General features: G+C 38.3%; 1 protein-coding gene across 1 annotated transcript in view; it reads left to right on the top strand.

Moving 5' to 3' along the window:
• Positions 1-21,398, top strand: part of ZC3H12B (zinc finger CCCH-type containing 12B) — a 463,619-nt gene that overhangs the window by 321,579 nt on the left and 120,642 nt on the right. The window contains exons 3-4 of the mRNA XM_054471568.2: positions 10,184-10,312; positions 12,382-12,551. The gene's annotated coding sequence lies outside the window, so the exon portion shown is untranslated. The remainder of the gene's footprint in view (positions 1-10,183; positions 10,313-12,381; positions 12,552-21,398) is intronic.

Here is a 21,398-nt window from a genome sequence, read left to right on the forward strand (position 1 = left end):
TCAAATTCCAAGTCAAAGCCTTACTGCTACATAAAATATTTGTTAAAATGCTAAGCCAACACCACAGCTTAGGTGTTTTAAATGCTTGTGTTTAAATGCTTATAGGAGCATATGTGTACTGAATTCTCCTTGAAAATAATATTCAGCTCACTGTGGAGACATTTAATTTTTCCTTGTTTGGTTTTTCCATTTTTATTCAAAGTTATTGAAGAATGATTATGGCACTTTGGTCTCCCCATATAAGTTCTAAACTCCTTTATAAACAGACATCATGCCTTCCATTTGCTCCCTTCAGTGAGCCTAGTGCTACAATTAAATATTAATCAGTAGTGTTTTCCAGTTCATTGATATGATTTGTGTATATAAGCAGTTTTTCCTTCAAAAACTATTATGTCATATTTTAAGAAAGGTAAATAATTGTAATAAAATGTTTTGTAAATATTTAAATAAATTCTTTATGTAGAAAAAAAAAAAAGAAACTCACTCAAAACCGCACAACTACATGGAAACTGAACAACCTGCTCCTGAATGACAACTGGATAAATAACGAAATTAAGGCAGAAATAAAGATGTTCTTTGAAACCAATGAGAACAAGGAGAAAACGTACCAGAATCTCTGGGACACATTTAAAGCAGTGTGTAGAGGGAAACTTATAGCACTAAATGCCCACAAGAGAAAGCAGGAAAGATCTAAAATCAACACCCTAACATCACAATTAAAAGAACTAGAAAAGCAGGAGCAAACAAATTCAAAAGCTAGCAGAAGGCAAGCTTTTCAACAGATTTTCAATGTGGACAAAACAGCCCTGTACTGAAAGAAGCTGCCACCTAGGACTTATCTACCTAGACAGGAGAAGTCATTTCCTGGCTTTAAAACTTCAAAGGCCAGTGATGATGAGCATTTTTTCATGTGTTTTTGGCTGCATAAATGTTTTCTTTTGAGAAGTGTCTGTTCATATCCTTCGCCCACTTTTGATGGGGTTGTTTGTTTTCTTCTTGTAAATTTGTTTGAGTTCATTGTAGATTCTGGATATTAGCCCTTTGTCAGATGAGTAGGTTGCAAAAATTTTCTCCCATTATGTAGGTTGCCTGTTCACTCTGATGGTGTTTCTTTTGCTGTGCAGAAGCTCTTTAGTTTAATTAGATCCCATTTGTCTATTTTGGTTTTTGTTGCCATTGCTTTTGGTGTTTTAGACACGAAGTCCTTGCCCATGCCTATTTGCTGAATGGTATTGCCTAGGTTTTCTTCTAGGGTTTTTATGGTTTTATGTCTAACATTTAAGTCTTTAATCCATCTTGAATTAATTTTTGTATAAGGTGTAAGGAAGGGATCCAGTTTCAGCTTTCTACATATGGCTAGCCAGTTTTCCCAGCACCACTTATTCACTGGCCATCAGAGAAATGCAAATCAAAACCACAATGAGATACCATCTGACACCAGTTAGATTGGCGATCATTAAAAAGTCAGGAAACAACAGGTGCTGGAGAGGATGTGGAGAAATAGGAACAGTTTTACACTGTCGGTGGGACTGTAAACTAGTTCAACCATTGTGGAAGTCAGTGTGGCGATTCCTCAGGGATCTAGAACTAGAAATACCATTTGACCCAGCCATCCCATTACTGGGTATATACCCAAAGGACTATAAATTATACTGCTATAAAGACACATGCACATGTATGTTTATAGCGGCACTATTCACAATAGCAAAGACTTGGAATCAACCTAAATGTCCAACAGTGATAGACTGGATTAAGAAAATGTGGCACATGTACACCATGGAATACTATGCAGCCATACATAATGATGAGTTCATGTCCTTTGTAGGGACATGGATGAAGTTGGAAACCATCATTTTCAGCAAACTATCGCAAGGACAAAAAACCAAACACCACATGTTCTCACTCATTGGTGGAAATTGAACAATGAGAACACATGGACACAGGAAGGGGAACATCACACACTGGGGACTGTTTTGGGATGGGGGGAGTGGGGAGGGATAGCATTAGGAGATATACCTAATGCTAAATGACGAGTTAATTGGTGCAGCATACCAGCATGGCACATGTATACATATGTAAAAAACCTGCTCGTCATGCACATGTACCCTAAAACTTAAAGTATAATAATAATAAAATTTAGAAAAAAGAAAAAAGAATGATACAATGGACTTTAGGGACTTGGGGGAAAGAGTTGGGAGGGGGTGAGGGATAAAAGACTACAAATATGGTGCAGTGTATACTGCTTGGGTGAAGGGTACACCAAAACTTCACAAATCACCACTAAAGAACTTACTCATGTAACCAAATACCACCTGTATCCCAATAACTTATGGAAAAATAAAATAATAAAAATTAGAAAAAATGGAAAAAACCTAAAGAAAAAAATGATAAAATAAAACATGAGAAAGAAAAAAAAAAAAAAAAAAACTTCAAAGGACAGGCTGCCTTGTTTGTTAGGGGATAATGCAGCTGGTGACTTTAATTTGAAGCCAATGCTCATTTTCCATTTTGAAAATTCTAGTGCCCTTAAGAATTATGCTAAATCTACTCTGCTTATTCTCTATAAATGGAACCAAGTCCATATAACAGCATATCTGTTTACAGCACTACAACATGGTTCATTGAATATTTTAGGCCTACTGTTGAGACTGCCTCAGAAAAAAACATCCTTTCAAGATATTACTTCTCATTGAAAATGCATCTAGTCACACAAGAGCTCTGATGGAGATGTATAAGAAGATTGATGTTGCTTTCTTTCCTGCTAATACGGCATTCATCCTGCAGCCTAGAGATCAAGGAGTAATATTGATTTTCAAGTCCTATTATTTAAGAAATACATTTCATAAGGCTATGGTTGCCAGAGATAATGATTCATCTGATGAATCTGGGAAAAAGTAAATTAAAAACCTTCTGGAAGTGATTCACCATTCTCGCCATTAAGAACATTTGCACTTCATGCGAGGAGGTCAAAATATCAACATTAACAGGAGTTTGGAATAAGTTGATTCCAACCCCATGGATGACTTTGAGGGGTTCAAGACTTCACTGGAAAAAATAACTGCAGATTTGATGGAAATAGCAAGAAAACTAGAATTAGAAGCGGAGCCAGAAGATGTAACAATTGCTGCAGTCTCATGATAAAACTTTTTAATAAATGAGGAATTGTTTTTTATGTATGAGCAAAGAAAGCAGTTTCTTGGAATGAAATCTACTCTTGGTGGAGATGCTGTGAACATTGTTGAAATTACAACAAAGGATTTAGAATATTACATAAACTTATTTGATAAAGTGGTGGTGGGGTTTGAGAACATAGACTTTAATTTTGAAAGAAGTACTGCTGTGGATAAAATGTTATCAACCAGAATCACATGCTGTAGAGAAATGGTATAAAAGAAAGAGTCAATGAATTTGGCAAACTTTATTGTTTTCTAAATTTAAGAAATTGCCACAGCTACCTCATTCTTCAGGAGCCACCACCCTGATCATTCAGCAGCCATAAACATCAAGGCAAGACCCTCCATCAGTAAAAAGATTACAAGTCACCGAAGGTTCAGATGATTGTTAGCATTTTCAGGCAAGCAATAAAATATTTTCAAAAAAATGTGCATTTTTTAGACATAATGCTATTGCACACGTAATAGACTACAATATAGTGTAAACAACTTTCAAATGAAATAGAAAACTAAAAAATCATGTGACTCACTTTATTGTGATATTTACATTGTTACAATATTTGCTTTCTTGTAGTGGTCTGGAACTGAATATGCAATATTTTCAAGGTATTCTTGTACTTTAACTGGATGAATTGTATGTTATATGAATTAAACTTCAATAAACCTGTTTTGTGAAAATTCAACAATAAGAAAACAATTTTAAAAACACAAAATATCTGAATAGACACTTCACCATAAAAGAGATAGCAATAGCAAATAAATGCAGGAAAAGAAGCTCAGTATCATTAGCTATTAGGGGAATGCAAATTAAAACCACAGTGAGATACCACCACTTACCTATTACAATGGCTGAAAAATGGACCATATAAAACAATAGCAAGGATATAGAGCAATTAGAACTCCTACAAACGCTGCAGATGGAAATATAAATTGATACAACTACTTTGGAAAACAGTTTGGCAGCTTCTTCAGTTACTCATACAACTACCACATGGATCAGTCATTTCATTCTTAGATATTTAATCAAGGCAAATAAAAGAATATATCTACACAAAGGCTTGTATACAAATAATCATAGCAACTTAATTTGGAAAACTGGAAATAACTCAAGGGTTCATCACAGTTGAATGAGTCAACAAATTGTGGTATATGCATTCTAGCAGGCAGAAGAAAATGTGTACTAGAGATCAGAAGACCTGTATTCCAGTTCTGGAGTTTCATGAGTTAGAATAAGTACAGTAACGTTAAAATTTGTCACTGTTCTTATTTAGACAATGAAGGAAATAATATTTCCCTGTTTTATATGTTGGTTCTAAAACTCAAATGAGGTAAATATATGGAATTATTTGGTAAGCTATAATTTTATGACATTTTATTAGTTTTTAACTTTTCTTGATTTTTTTCTGATTGCATCTATGAAATTATATTTTCTGAAATTTTAATTTTTCTTTCTTCAGATGTGTTATCATATTAAAGAAGGCTATAGCCTTAGAAGTTTTTCTTTAAGTCCTTAGCTAATAACTGATACATTTTGACATTCTTGGAAGGTTCATTTGTGTTTGATAATTTACTTCCTGTGAAACACAGAAGGCTAGTATAAGGGGTGACAAAAATATCATCATGACTGATTGTTGATTTTTTTAGCACATTAACAAATATTCATACTCAGTCTTTGAATTATATTTTTTGGGTTCTTGCCCCCAATAAAAGATTTTGGGCACTCAAATATCCAGTCCATTTTTTACTCTTACAAGGCCAAACTCGAATAATGCCTTCAAATTGGAACATATCTTTATTGTTAGAAAATATAATTACAAATAACACATGTAAGTAAGGCTCCAAAGTTCTGCAGGTTTCTTCTCTCTGGTTTACTGTTCCTCTTAAAAACATTTTTGTGTAAAAACATAAAACTGCAGTTAGCATTTAGGCTCTTTTTCATCAAATATAAAAACCCAGCCCAGCTCATATCCCATTTGGCAACGACCCTTAGACACTTTACTGTCCTAGGCCCCAGAGGAAGGCCATCTTACTCTCAACATGCATTTTATTACCCAGCCCACTCCCAACATTAAAAAAAGCTCCAAAAATTAGATTCCAGCCCTCAAACCCCACCACAGGACTTAATTAACCTCGCCTTCAAGGTGTACAATAATAGAGTAGAGGCAGCCAAGTAGCAACATATTTCTAAGTTGCAATTCCTTGCCTCCACTGCGAGACAAACCCCAGCCACATCTCCAGCACACAATAACTTCCAAACATCTGAACCGCAGCAGCCAGGCATTCCTCCAGGACTGCCTACCCTAGGATTTTGCTTCAAGTGCCAGAAATCTGGCCACTGGGCCAAGAAACGCCCACAGCCTGGGATTCCTTTTGAGCCATGTCCCATCAGTGTGGGACCCCACTGGAAATTGGACTGTCCAACCCGGCAGCCACTCCCAGAGCCCCTGGAACTCTGGCCCAAGGCTCTCTGACTGACTCCTTCCCAGATCTTCTTGGCTTAGTGGCTGAAGACTGACACTGCCCGATCACCTCAAAAGCCTACAGACACTTTGAGTAACTCTTACAGTGGAGGGTAAGTCCGCCCCCTTCTTAATCAATACGGAGGCTACCCACTCCACATTACCTTCTTTTCAAGGGCCTGTTTCCCTTGCCTCCATAACTGTTGTGGGTATTGACGGCCAGGCTTCTAAACCTCTTAAAATTCCCCAACTCTGATGCCAACTTGGACAGTGTTCTTTTATGCACTCCTTTTTAGTTATCCCCTCTTGCCCAGTTCCCTTATTAGGTCGAGACATTTTAACTAAATTATCTGCTTCCCTGACTATTCCTAGGCTACAGCCACACCTCATTGCTGCCCTTTTCCCCAGTTCAAAGCCTCCTTCACATCTTCCTCTCATATCCCCCCCACCTTAACCCACAAGTATAGGACATCTCTACTTCCTCCCTGGCAACCAATCATACACCCATTACTTTCCCATTAAAACCTAATCACCCTTACCCTGCTCAACACCAATATCCCATCCCACAGCATGCTTTAAAAGGATTAAAGCCTGTTATCACTCACCTGTTACAGCATGGCCTTTTAAAGCCTATAAACTCTCCTTACAACTCCCCCATTTTACCTGTCCAAAAACTGGACAAGCCTTAATCTTGGTTAGTTCAGGATCTGCGCCTTATCAACCAAATTGTCTTGCCTATCCACCCCGTGGAGCCAAACCCATATACTCTCCTATCCTCAATACCTCCCTCCACAACCTCTCCATAACCCATTATTCCATTCTTGATCTCAAACTTGCTTTCTTTACTATTCCTTTGCACCCTTCATCCCAGACCCTCTTCGCTTTCACTTGGACTGACCCTGACACCCATCAGTCCCAGCAGCTTACCTGGGCTGTACTGCCGCAAGGCTTCAGGGACAGCCCTCATTACTTCAGCCAAGCTCTTTCTCGTGATTTACTTTCTTTCCACCCCTCTGCTTCTCACCTTATTCAATATATTGATAACCTTCTACTTTGTAGCCCCTCCTTTGAATCTTCTCAACAAGACACCCTCCTGCTCCTTCAACATTTATTCTCCAAAGGATATCGGGTATCCCCCTCCAAAGCTCAAATTTCTTCTCCATCTGTTACCTACCTCGGCATAATTCTTCATAAAAACACACCTGCTCTCCCTGCCGTTCATGTCCAACTGATCTCTCAAACCCTGACCCCTTCTACAAAACAACAACTCCTTTCCTTCCTGGGCATGGTTGGATACTTTCACCTTTGGATACCTAACAAAACCATTTTTGTTTTTGCCATCCTAACAAAACCATTATATAAACTCACAAAAGGAAATCTAGCTGATCCCATGGATCCTAAATCCTTTCCCCACTCCTCTTTCCATTCCTTGAAGACAGCTTTAGAGACTGCTCCCACACTAGCTCTCCCTGACTCATCCCAACCCTTTTCATTACACACAGCTGAAATGCAGGGCTATGCAGTCGGAATTCTTACACAAGGACCGGGACTGTGCCCTGTAGCCTTTTTGTCCAAACAACTTGACCTTACTGTTTTAGGCTGGCCATCATGTCTCCATGCAGCGGCCGCTCCCACCCTAATACTTTTGGAGGCCCTCAAAATCACAAACTGCTCATCTCACTCTCTACAGTTCTCATAACTTCCAAAATCTATTTTCTTCCTCACACCTGACACATATACTTTCTGCTCCCCAGTTCCTTCAGCTGTACTCACTCTTTGTTGAGTCTCCCACAGTTACCATTTTTGCTGGCCCAGACTTCAATTCAGCCTCCCACATTATTCCTGATACCACACCTGACCCCCATGACTGTATCTCTCTGATACACCTGGCATTCACTCCACTTCCCCATATTTCCTTCTTTCTGTTCCTCACCCTGATCACTCCTGGTTTATTGATGGCAGTTCCACCAGGTCTAATCGCTACACACCAGCAAAGGCAGGCTATGCTATAGTATATTCGAAATCTATCACTGAGGCTACTGCTCTGCCCCCCTCCACTACTTCTCAGCAAACCAAACTCATTGCCTTAACTCGAGCCCTCACTCTTGCAAAGGAACTACACATCAATATTTATACTGACTCTAGATATGCCTTCCATATCCTGTACCACCCTACTGTTACATGGGCAAAAAGAGGTTTCCTCACTACACAAGGGTCCTCCATCATTAATATCTCTTTAATAAAAACTCTTCTCAAGGTACCTTTACTTCCAAAAAAAAAAACTAGAGTCATTCACTGCAAGGGCCATCAAAAGGCATCAGATCCCATCACTCAGGGCAGCGCTTATGCTGATAAGGTAGCTAAAAAGGCAGCTAGCATTCCAACTTCTATCCTTCACAGCAGTTTTTCTCCTTGTCACTGGTCACTCCCACCTACTGCCCCACTGAAACTTCCACCTATCAGTCTCTTCACACACAAAGCAAATGGTTCTTGGACCGAGGAAAATATCTCCTTCCAGCCACACAGGCCCATTCTATTCTGTTGTCATTTCATAACGTCTTCCTTGTAGGTTACAAGCCACTAGCCCGCCTCTTAGAACCTCTCATTTCTTTTCCATCGTGGAAATCTATCCTCAAGGGAATCACTTCTCAGTGTTTCATCTGCTATTCTACTACTCCTCAGGGATTGTTCAGGCCCTGTGACCTCCCTTCCCTACACATCAAGCTCGGGGATTTGCCCCTGCCCAGGACTGGCAAACTGACTTTACTCACATGCCCCAAGCTAGGAAACTAAAATACCTCTTGGTTTGGGTAGACACTTTCACTGCATGGGTAGAGGCCTTTCCCACAGGGTCTGAGAAGGCCATCACAGTCATTTCTTCCCTTCTGTCAGATACAATTCCTGGGTTTGGCCTTCCTACCTCTATACAGTCCAATAACGGACTGGCCTTTGTTAGTCAAATCACCCGAGCAGTTTCTCAGGCTCTTGGTATTCAGTGGAACATTCATACCCCTTACCATCCTCAATCTTCAGGAAAGGCAGAACTGACTAATGGTCTTTTAAAAGCATACCTCACCAAGCTCAGCCTCCAACTTAAAAAGGAGGATTCTGTCAAGGATAGAGCCTAAAAACTCACCAACCAAGCAAGTAATTACACTGAACCCTCTTGAGTACTCTAATTGGATGTCCTGGTTCCTCCTAATTCTTAGTCCTTTCATACATTTTTCTCCTTCTCTTATTTGGGCCTTGTGTCTTTCATTTAGTTTCCCAATTCATACAAAACCACATCCAGGCTATCACCCATGAGTCTATACAACAAATGCTACTTCTAACAAACCCACAATATCACCCCTTACCACAAAATCTCCCCTCAGTTTAATCTCTCCCATTGTAGGTTCCCACACCACCCCTAATCCCGCTTGAAGTAGCCCTGAGAAACATCGCCCATTATCTCTCCATACCATCCCCCAAAATTTTTGCCACCCCAACATTTCACCACTATTTTGTTTTGTTTTTCTTATTAATATAAGACAGGAATGTCAGGCCTCTGAGCCCAAGCTAAGCCATCATATCCCCTGTGACTTGCACGTATATATCCAGATGGCCTGTTCCTGCCTTAACTGATGACATTACCTTGTGAAATTCCTTCTCCTGGCTCAGAAGCTCCCCTACTGAGCACCTTGTGACCCCCGCCCCTGCCCGCCAGAGAACAACCCCCTTTGAGTGTAATTTTCCATTACCTACCCAAATCCTATAAAACGGCCCCACTGCAATCTCCTTTTGCTGACTCTCTTTTCGGACTCAGCCCTCCTGCACCCAGGGGAAATAAACAGCCTTGTTGGAAAAAAAAAAAAAAAAAAAAAGAACAAAAAAAAACATAAAACTGAATGAAGCTGATTTCACCAAAGAATATATATATATATTTTTTTAAGGAAGTCAAGCATTGGACTGTTACACAGCATTAGGCTACTTAATAGTCTCAATTTGGCTTTTATTGGCTTAAACTATATTGATGATTTAGTATACATGAACTGTCTATCGCAGCGATATATTTCTTGGTAAATATAGAATAAAAAAAAAAAAAAAAAAAAAAGCCCAAGCAGAAGAAAGGTGGTTTTCCCCATCGGGGGAGAAATGGTTTCTGGTTTGTCGGTTCTACCAAAGAGAATGTTGCTTTTTTCCAAGTGGTGGAAGTAGGCTTATTTGGCTTCTTCTTTTAATAGAAGCTTATTTCTTCTTCATGATGGTCATCTGTCCTGACAGATAGTCCTTTAACTTGCTTATGAATTTTAGAAAATTCTTTGGATCATGTTGTGTTTGTATATGTATTTGTTCTTTGTCATTGCTATGCCATGTTTATTTTAGTTTACCTCCCTCTCTCTTTCTGTCTGTCTAGTCAGACAATCGTGAGGATTAATTTCTGAAAAGCTAGCAAAGGCTAATATTCTTTTGTAATCCCTTTCACTACCTCTGTCTTCTATAAAGATTTAACTCTGAGGGGGTTATGTAATTAACAGTCACCAATTCTGCTTGTTTTTACCCCTCTACAAGGAAATAGACTAAATAGCCAAGTTGCAAGATGCCACTGCTTCTTTTAAGAATGATGGGTTTTCCAGGTGATACTTGAAAGAAGAGATAATGACCACCTATCTCCTTCATCCTGGTCACACAGGAAGGTAGGTGAGTAGCAGCTCCTCTAGGATACATATCTACATTTGCACTATTACGTGACTCACTTTATCTGCTTCTTCAAAACATTGCTTCTTATTATGTTTCCCTATGTGATGATAGTCAACTCACAAAAATAGCTGCTATTCAGTGATGAGTACATAATGAAAAACTTGGAAGATCAGGAAAATGCTTTCTCTCTTGAGGATCTTACAAGCTATTTAGCAGACATTTATTGAGCATCTACTACATGTAAGGCTTAGTACAGGGCCTTAGAGATGAATAACACTCACCCTGTCCTCGTGAAGCTCAGTATAGCAGAATGAAAGCTAGTCAGAACTTTCTTCTTAGTGTCCTTCCTGACTGTGGAGGCAACTTGTGACCCTTTTCTTGGCTACCTACAAAGATATTGTTATTGCATCTATAAATCATTACAACTGTAGAATCAGAAGGGGACTTCTCAGGAGCAGATATAGGTACACAAGACTGACTCTTTCATCATGACAGCTGTGGCAAAAAGGAGCTGCAAATAACATGTTTGCTAGTATAGCCAGCTCAAATCTCAGTGCTTCATGGGAACAGATTTTTCCACAGGTTGATAATACAAAGTTGGGCAGTAACCCTAAGATCCCTACAATATCAACTCTAGAAAAGCACCTCACTCTTGAACATGTCACACATCTAATAGAGAGTTATGAGTATATTTACATAAAGCTACATACCATTTTTTTGAAATTTGCTTATGTATAAATGAACTGTAGAATATACTTTCTAATAATTTCAGATTAAATAAGATTTCCAGTTTCTTCTCGATTTTAACTGATTTTTTTTTACCTATCCAGTAACCTTGACTCAAATGTTTTATTCACACAGTAAACAAATTTTCCAAGGCATTCTTTAATTTCAAACATTCCCTTTTATTATCTTTATAAACCTTCAGAATATCCCAAAACTTCTAATTTTTTTCTTTTGTTTTATCTATTTATTTTCTTGACACACCCTTAGGAGGTCCTAATGTCATGTGTCCTGAAATTCTAATTTTTTGATATCTAAGTTACACCTCCTGGATTGCATCCGGCACCAAGAAACAATACAAAACCCTCATGTGTCAGAATTTATGGCCTGATTTGGAGTTTGGAAAACACAGACACTATACTACTAAAAGAAATCTTTAAGGAATGGAAAAATTCCCAAAGCTGGGTAGTGGGAAGAATAAAAAGACCCTCCACAAACCTTTGTTAGGCCACACTTTGCTTCTGGACCATAGTTTAATGATCTGACTTCCAGATAGAAAACATTTTTTGAACCACCTAAAATTATAAAATGTCAAGTGGTTATTAGTGTAATGATTAACATTTTAATTTTAATGTTCTCAAAATGACATTATTTTATTTTGGAGTGAGGTAGAAAGGGATGGCTATTCTTATTCAAGTGTTTTTTTGTTTGTATGTTTCTGTCAAGTTTGTAAACTGCACATGTCTTTTCATTTAATTAGATCAGAAAATTCTCCTCATGGTGAAAATGTAGTGTATTTCAAGGAGTTATGAATTCATGTTTATTCTAAATTGTGGTCTTTTAAGATTTATGATCTTATTTTGTTTTGCATAAAAGGTCAAAAAGAGGAAGTAGTCATACCTAATCTGTAAATCATAGATAGAATATATATAAAAACATTTTGCTACTTAATAAAATTTAGATAATAGTTATGAAATTCACTGTTCATCCGTGGTTCTCTTTTTAAAAATGGTATTATTTATAATTTATGTAAATATAATTCAAAATTATACATATAACTCAGCTATTATTCTTTTAGACTGAATCTTACAGTCACAAAGTAAGTTTTCTTAGGCTTGTGGAATATTCTCAGGGTCAATATGTATAAAAGACTAAAAAAGTGCTACATCTTGGATTAGCACAATTATTGAATAATTAGCACAATTATCTCAGCCTTTGAGATCCAAATATCTTTCTGCCCTAATTATAATACTGAACTTTAAATGGGTAAAAGGTGTTTCAGTGGTCGATTTATCAAGTTCTCATCATAGGTTTGCCTTCTGCTCATTGAATCTATTTTACTCAAGGCTATGGACTACTTTCGGCATTTCTGCCTCAGCAACAGAGGATAAAAGCCATGTTGTGATGGATAAGTCACAAAAGTAAAAAATACAGACATGGACTACAGGCCTCCAAAGAAGAATTGAGCATGCTGAGGATCGATGCCAGACATTGGACATTTTTGAGGTGTTAAGAGGTGGGTACTTTAGTGGTGGTGGTTGTTGTTGTTGTGTGTGTGTGTGTTTGAAAGAGTAAACTATAGTGAGGTAATCTGTGTAATATGAAAAGTTAAGGCATTTTATTTATAAGAAAGTGAAGCTTCCTTCCAGAAAGATTGAGGCATCAAATCAGTGGTGAAAATTTGAACAACACAGCTAATAAAATTATCTTCTTAGGTTGAAAATATGTAGGCTTTTGGAATTAACAGGAAATCATCATAGGAAGCAGTGAGATGAAAGGGAATATCACTTATGGAACTTTACAAATCAAGAACCAAGAGCTTTACATGTGTTATCACATTTAATCCTCATAGCAATCCTATGATGTAAGTATTATCATCTCCATTTTACAAATTAAAAAACTATCTTAAGCAGGTTATTTGACTCGCCTAAGATCATATAGCTATTAAGTTTAGGGTTTTGTTTTATATCCAGATCTCTCTGACTTCTAACACTGTGCTTAGAAAGATCTAAATATCTAAGAGAAAACTGTGACTGTATCATTTCATACTTTTCTTATGAAGAATTCTACCTCTACTTCATTGTGCCCCTACTTTATATAGTTTTTGGAGGAAAGTTTTTCACGTGGTATGTTCAGAAAATACTTCACAACCACAATATATGCAACTTTAAAAAAATTGCACTAGAGAAAGAAGCAACCATTCTCAGGAATGAAGCATCTATGGTTCTTTTTTTTAATTTTTCCTTCTGCATTTTTCCATATATTATTAATACATAAGTGAGAACCAAAATTTCCAGAATAAGAGTATCCTTTGTAAGTGTAGAATCAAGCCCTTCCAACTTTTGAGATCTGTTTGTTTAGCTAAATCAGCATTGCAAGGTTAATTCTGACTGATTCTAGACTTGTGTTGCATACTTTTGGACACTTGATCAGTCTAAGCAATTGAAGCCTCTTGTTATAATTTAGAAGTATTTAGGTAGTTGGCCAGACATGGTGGCTGCCTGGGCATGGTGGCTCATTCCTGCAATCTCAGCATTTTGGGAGGCCAAAGTGAGAGGATCACTTGAGCTCAGGAGTTCGAGACCAGCCTGAGCAACATAGTGAGACCTCGTCTGTATTGAAAAAAAAAAGAAGAGGAAGAAAAAAAGTATTCATATAGTTTCGAAGAAAGGTTAAGATATGTCTGTTTTTGTTTAGTTACAATCTTTAGAACCTCTTCCACATGGCATTTATTAATTTGTAGTCGCATCTTTAGTAATATTTTTCAAAATTGACTAAGTACGGCAAAATCGCAGGCCATTATGGTATAGTGGAAAGATCCCTTCACTTGAGGTCAGAGAATTTAGGTTGAACTCTTACTTCTCTTGTTTACTGTGTGAAGTTTGGCTATTAATTTACTCTCTCAGAGTCTCAGTTTTCTCATCTGTAATATGAGAATAATCCTTACCTCATGTATTTGTTGTGAAAATAACTTGAAATAAAAAATATGAAAGTACTTTGTAGGCAATAACATTCTAGCATAATGTGAGGAGAAATGGAATAAAATGAACACTAAAGGAATATTTACCATATACTAGTCACTAACTTATTTTCTATTGTTGCTCCAGCAAGACCAATATCTATATATCCCTAAGGAAAAAATAACATGACCTCCAGCCTTGGGTCACATTTTCTGGTTGTCCTACCTATTGCCCCAGTAGCCATGCAATAGTTTACAATCTACTGGCAGAAAGGTAAAATGTGTGAAAGAATTGCCTTCTAGGTCATTCTCTTTGTGAAAAGTAATCTCCCACCAAGGAGAAGCCTGCTTAACAGTTCATATTAAAATCTTGGCTCAAAGCAATGAATGAAAAGTTGGAGATGAACAGTAGCTTCATAACAAAGCCCAACAGGACCATTTAGGTAAGACATTGTAGTAGAGTAGGAAATACATTGAATGGGAAGAAAGGGGACCAGAGTTCCAATCCTGATTTTACCACTGCCTAATTGTATAACCTAAAAAAAAGTTTATTTTTCCTCTTGGCCTCCCTGTCTCCTTTTATACAGTAATGTGGGATGGACTAGATTATCTCTAAGGTCTATTCCAACATTGATATTCTAATATCCTATTCTTAATTTTAATAGAAAGATTTAAATTATATATTTAATTTTTAGGATGCTATTTTATACCTCAAAAGGAAAAAGAAAAAATGCACAAATTATTTCTCTGTTGTGAATTACAATACACATTCACTTACATTAATAGCTTTATCGGAGGTAGAATTAGCATAATCCTTTACATTTTCAAAGTATTTCAAAGATCCACCATCTCATTTGAGTCTCATAATAATGACCACATTTTATTATTTATCTTTATGTACTAAATTAAGTAATTGAGCCTCAAGGAGGTTAAAGGTCTGTATAAAGTCACATAGCCAGTATATGATGGATCCAGAAATCCATCTGTGGTCTATTTCTAAGCCCATTTTTTTTTCCACTACCGCAAGCTGTACATTATTTTATCCAGGCTTAGAATAAATGAAACTCATCTGGAAAATGAATTAAAAAGGGAAGAGTCACTGTTATTTATGTATGCTAAAAGTATGAACAGGTAAGAATACTTAAGAATAAGGATAATGTTTTATATTCTTTTAAAAAATTCTTCCGACTTGAGACTGAAGCTCTGAACAAGATGCAAGCAAATGTACAAATAAATATTAATGCATCTTTCAGAGCTCTAGACATTATGAAAGATTAAAGAAATAGTATTTGTAAAGCACTTTAATATCATTTGAAGAAACTGGTTATTTAAATATAATATTTGGAGCTGTAGCCCTCAGGCATACAACAGAAAGAGAAAGAATAAAGAATGGAATATAAGAAGATGTCAATTTTTCTAGGGGATTGTCTATCATAGTCCTTGTGTTAGTGTAGACTTTTTAGAAACTGCTGAAGTGTACCTCACACTTCTTTCACTAACCTCCAACCAAAAGTAATTGCAGACTTTAAGGGATTTAAAGTGAGTTCTCTCTGTCAATGAGTGTAGTGACTGCTTGTTATTGGTGTCATAGCAACGATAAAAGCCACCAATGGAGAGTTTGTGTTTAAAATTGGTATTAATAATGATTTCAGAAAATGTGTAATTTCTGGGGAAACCTATTCATTAAAATCAAAGAAACTACATTTCCCTTTTTGACAAATAAATGATTTGTGAAGATGGAAGCCATTAACTTGCTTATCAGCATGTTGAAATTTTAATTAGATCCAGCAAAAGTATTTTAGATTCAAAGGCTCTGAAAGTTGATCTTAGATGATGAGACTATATGTAGAAGCCTAGTACTCCAAAAACATGCATTCCAAGCCTTCCAATTCCAAGTAAATGTAGGTATCAAATATTATGAATTCAACTCTGTTGGGGAAGAAACAGAGGTTTAAGATATGTGCACTGACATCATGGGGCTTTCAGCCTGATTGTGGACATATTTTAAGAAAGGAGGGAGGGAAGAAGAGAGGACAGGAGAGAGGAAGGGAAGGAAGGAAGGAAGGGAAGAAGGAAGGAAAACGTCAATTTGAATGCGAACATATTTTAAGAAAGGAAGGGAAAGAAGAAGAGAGGACAGGAGAGAGGAAGGAAGGAAGAAGGAAGGAAGGAAGGAAGGAAAGAAAGGAAGGAAGGAAAACTTTCAATTTTCTTATTTGATAAACCAAACGATATTGGGAGGTAAGCATTGTTATCCACATTTCACAGGTGGGGAAACTGAGGTTTGGAGAACTAGATATCCTGCATAAAATCACACAAGTATGCATCAAGGTCAGTTAGGAATCAAATTCATTAAATGTAAAATCTATGCTTGTCTTTTTACATTGCTAAATTACAATACACAGGAAAAGACTGAAAAGAAAAAATAGCATGTCAGTAGTAAAATACATAAAACTGACTTTACAGTAAGAATTCAGAGAAGGGTGAACTGAATTCAAGTTGGACGTTAATCAGTCTATGTTTTTCCTGTGAAGAATATAGTTCCTATGGTGGGCCTTGTAGATTGTCTAAATAGAGAAAAAGGAAGAAAGAATAATGTATCTGAGTCTGTTTCTTCATTTATACAACAGGCATTATGCCATTCACCCCACAGTACAATTGTTAGGATTGAAAGAGATAGCATATATAAAACCATTTTGTAAACCACAATGAGATACCATCTCACACCAGTTAGAATGGTGATCATTAAAAAGTCAGGAAACAGCAGGTGCTGGAGAGGATGTGGAGAAATAGGAACACTTTTACACTGTTGGTGGGACTGTAAACTAGTTCAACAATTGTGAAAGACAGTGCGGTGATTCCTCAGGGATCTAGAACTAGAAATACTATTTGATCCAGCCATCCCATTACTGGGTATATACCCAAAAGACTATAAATCATGCTGCTATAAAGACACATGCACATGTATGTTTATTGTGGCACTATTCACAACAGCAAAGACTTGGAACCAACACAAATGTCCATCAATGATAGAGTGGATTAAGAAAATGTGGCACATATACACCATGGAATACTATGCAGCCATAAAAAAGGATGAGTTCATGTCCTTTGTAGGGACATGGATGAAGCTGGAAACCATAATTCTCAGCAAACTATCGCAAGGACAAAAAACCAAACACCGAATGTTCTCACTCATAGGTGAGAATTGATCAATAAGAACACTTGGACACAGGGAGGGGAACATCACACACTGGGGCCTGTTGTGGGGTGGTGGGAGGTGGGAGGGATAGCATTAGGAGATATACCTAATGTAAATGACGAGTTAATGGGTGCAGCACACCAACATGGCACATGTATACACATGTAACAAACCTACACGTTGTGCACATGTACCCTAGAAATTAAAGTATAGTAATATATATAGAAAAACTACCTATTGGGTACTACGCTCACTACCTGGGTGACAGGATCAATCATACCGCAAATCTCAGCATCATGTAACATACCCATGTAACAAACTTGCAAATATACCTCCTGAATCCAAAACAAAAGTTGAAATTTTTTAAGTAAAAAAAAAAAATTACTAAGCATTAATTGATTATGGATGGAGTAAGATGGCCAAATAGAAGGCTCCATCAAGCATCCCTCCCACAGGAACACCAAATGTAATAACTATCTAAACAAAAATAGCACATTCATAAGAAGAAAAAATCAGGTGAGCACTCATAGTATTTGGTTTTAACTTTATATCACTGAAATAGGCACTGTATTAGTCCACTCTCACACCGCTATAAAGAACTGCCCGATACTGGGTAATTTAGAAAGGAAAGAAGTTTTATTGACTCAGGTTCTGCAGGGCTCGGGAGGCCACAGGAAACTTACAATCATGGGGGAACGGGAAGCAATCATGTCCTTCTTCACATGGCATCAGCAAGGATGTGTGTCCAGCAAAGGGGGAAAAGCCCCTTATAAAACCATCAGATCTTGTGAGAACTCACTCACTATCATGAGAAAAGCAGGGTAGCTGCCCCCCATGATCCAATTACCTCCCATCAGGTCCTTCCCATGACACATGGGGAGTATGGGAACTACAATTCAAGATGAGATTTGAGAGGAGACACAGCCAAATCATATGAGGCACTGAAGTAGGTAAGAAAGTCTTGAATCTCTAATGCCACTCCTTCTCCACTATCCTCTAGCAGTAGATGTGTGGTGTGAGAAAATAATCTGTGCTCTTGGGAAAGGGAGGATACAGCAGTTGTGAAACCTTGCATTGAGCTCAAGTTTCACAGTGAGACTTGAGTTTTGCTGCCCTGTCACAGCATAAAGCAAAACAGGACTGAACTCAGCTGATGCCCGCCAATGGAGGAGGCATTTAGACCAGCCCCAGCCAGAGGGGAATTATCCAACCCAGCAGGTGGAATTTGAGTTCACTGCAAACTAAAGTGCTTTGGGGTTCTAAATAAATTTTAAAGGCAGTGTAGGACACAAGGACCACAACTCCTAGCTGAGTCCTAGTGCTATGCTAAGCAAAGAGCCAGTACACATCGGGGGAATGTGACCTGCTGAGACACCAGCCATAGTGGCTAAGGGAGCACATGCCACATCGCCCCCAACCCTTGACAGCATAGCTCATGGCTGCAAAAGAGACGCCTTTCTTCCACTTGTGGAAATGAGAGGGAAGAGTAAAGAGGACTTTGTCTTGAACCTTGAATATCAGCTCAGCCACAGTAGGGGGGAGCACTGATCAAAGTTTTGAGTCCCCCATTGTAGGCCTTAGTTCCTGGATGACATTTCTAGATACATCCTGAGCCAGAAGGGAACCCACCACCTTGAAGGAAACGACCCAATCCAGGCAGGACCCATCACCTGCTGCCTAAAGATATATTGGCCCCTGAATAACCCACAGCAATGCCCAGGTAGTACACCATAGGCCTTGGGTGAGACTGGGACATGCTGGCTTCAGGTGAGATCCAGCACATTTTCAGCTGTGATAGCTACAGTGAGAGACTCCTCCTACTTGAGAAAAGCAGAGGAAAAAGTAAAGGGGACTTTGTCTTGCACCTTAGGTACCAGCTTGGCCACAGGAGGGTAGAGTAGCAAGTGGGCTCTTGGGGTCTCTGATTCCAGACCATGGCTCTTAGACAGCATTTCTGGACGTGCCTTGGGCCAAAAGGGAGCCCACTGCCCTAAAGGGTGAGTTTCAAGCCTGGCAACATTCACCACATGCTAAAGATCCATTGGGCATTAAGTGAACATCAGTGGTAGCTTGAAAATACTTCCAGTGGGCCTGTGATGGTGGTGGTAATGAGCTGAGGCTCTGTTTCCTGTGGAGAGGATAGGGAAAGCATCTCATTGTTTGAGCACCAACTCAGCCATAGTACAATAGCACAGGTAGATTTCTAAGGTTTTTGACTCTAGTCTTTGGTGGCTGGACAGTATTTCTGGACTGCCCTGGTACTGGGGAAACTTGCTGCCCTGAAGGGAGAGACGCAACCCTGGCTGGCTCTATGACCGGCAGATTGTATTGCCCTCCAGCCTTGAGTGGAAATAGGTGGTAGCCAGACAGTGGTTACAATGGGCCTTGGGTGAAACCGAGTGTTTTGCTGGCCTCAGGTCTGACCCAGCATATATCCAGTGTTGGTACTCACTGGGCTGCTTAAGCCATCTGACACCTAGCTCCAAGCAGCTCAGCAAAGAGAGATATTCTGTTTGGGAAAAGTAAGGAAAGAAAACAAGCGTTTCTGCCTTAATACATAGAATTCTTCCAGATCTTATCCAAGACCACCAAAGTGATACCTTTATGAGTTTACAGAAACCACAGTATTATTGGGCTTGGGTTCCCCTCTAATGCAGATACAGCTAAGATCACAACACCCAAGTCCTTTCAAATACCCAGAAAGCCTTCTCAAGATGGACTGAGTACAAACAAACCCAGATTGTGAAGACTACAATAAATACATAACTTTTCAATGCCCAGACACCAAAGAACATCTGCAAGCATCAAGACCATATAGGAAAACATGACTCCACCAAACTAAATAAGGCACCAGGAGCCAATCCCAGAGAAACAGAGATATGTGACCTTTCAGATGATTCAGGATAGCTGTTTCGAGAAAACTGAGAAATTCAAGATATCACAGAGAAGGAATTCAAAGTTCTATAAGATAAATTTAATAAAAATATTAAAATAATTAAAAAGAATCAAGTAGAAATTCTGGAACTGAAAAAAATGCAATTGGCATACTGAAGAATGCACCAAAGTCTTTTAATAGAATTAATCAAGCAGAAGAACAAATTAGTGGACTTGAAGGTAGGCTATTTGAAAATGTACAGTCCGAGGAGACAAAAAAAAGAATAAAAAACAATGAAGCACACTTAGAATATCTAGAAAACGGCCTCATAAGAGCAAATCTAAGAGTTACTGACCTTAAAGAGGAGGTAGAGAAAGAGATATGATTAGAAAGATTATTCAAAAGAATAATAACACAGAACTTACCAAACCTGGAAAAAAAATCGATATCTAAGTACAAGAAGTTTACAGAACCCCAAGTAGATTTAACCCAAAGAAGCCTACCCCAAGGCACTTAATAATCAAACTCCCAAAGGTCAAGAGTAAAGAAAGGATCCTAAAAGCAACAAGAGAAAAGAAACAAATAATATACAGTAGCGCCACAATACACCTGGCAGCAAACTTTTCAGTGGACACCTTGCAAGCAACAAAAAAGTGACATGACATACTTAAAGAGCTTCAGGGAAAAAAAAGAAACGGTTAACCAAACAAAAATATTCTTCAAACATAATGAAGAAATAAAGATTTTCCCAGACAAACAAAAGCTGAGGAATTTTACCAACACCAGACTTAGCCTACATGAAATGCTAAAGGAAGTACTTCGATCAGAAAGAAAGTACATTAGTGAGCAATAAGAAATCATCTGGAGGTCGGTCACGGTGGCTCAGCCTGAATCCCAGCACTTTGGGAGGCTGAGGCGGGCAGATCACGAGGTCAGGAGATCGAGACCATCCTGGCGAACACGGTGAAACCCCATCTCTACTAAAAATTCAAAAAAATTAACTGGGCATGGTGGCTGGTGCCAGTAGTCCCAGCTACTCGGGAGGCTGAGGCAGGAGAATGCCATGAACCTGGGGGGTGGAGCTTGCAGTGAGTGGAGATCATGCCACTGCACTCCCACCCGGGTGACAGAGCGAGACTCTGTCTCAAAAAAAAAAAAAAAAAGAAATCATCTAACCTTACAATACTCACTGATAAGCACAAAGGAAAATTCAAAATATTATAACACAATAAATATGGCTTGTAAACTCCCCCTATCTTAAATAGAAACACTTAAAGAAGAACCAGTCAAAAAGAACTACAACTTTTCAAGTCAAAGACAGTACAGTGAG

The sequence above is a fragment of the Pongo pygmaeus genome, chromosome X (assembly GCF_028885625.2).
Source record: "Pongo pygmaeus isolate AG05252 chromosome X, NHGRI_mPonPyg2-v2.0_pri, whole genome shotgun sequence".
NCBI classification, from domain to species: domain Eukaryota; kingdom Metazoa; phylum Chordata; class Mammalia; order Primates; family Hominidae; genus Pongo; species Pongo pygmaeus.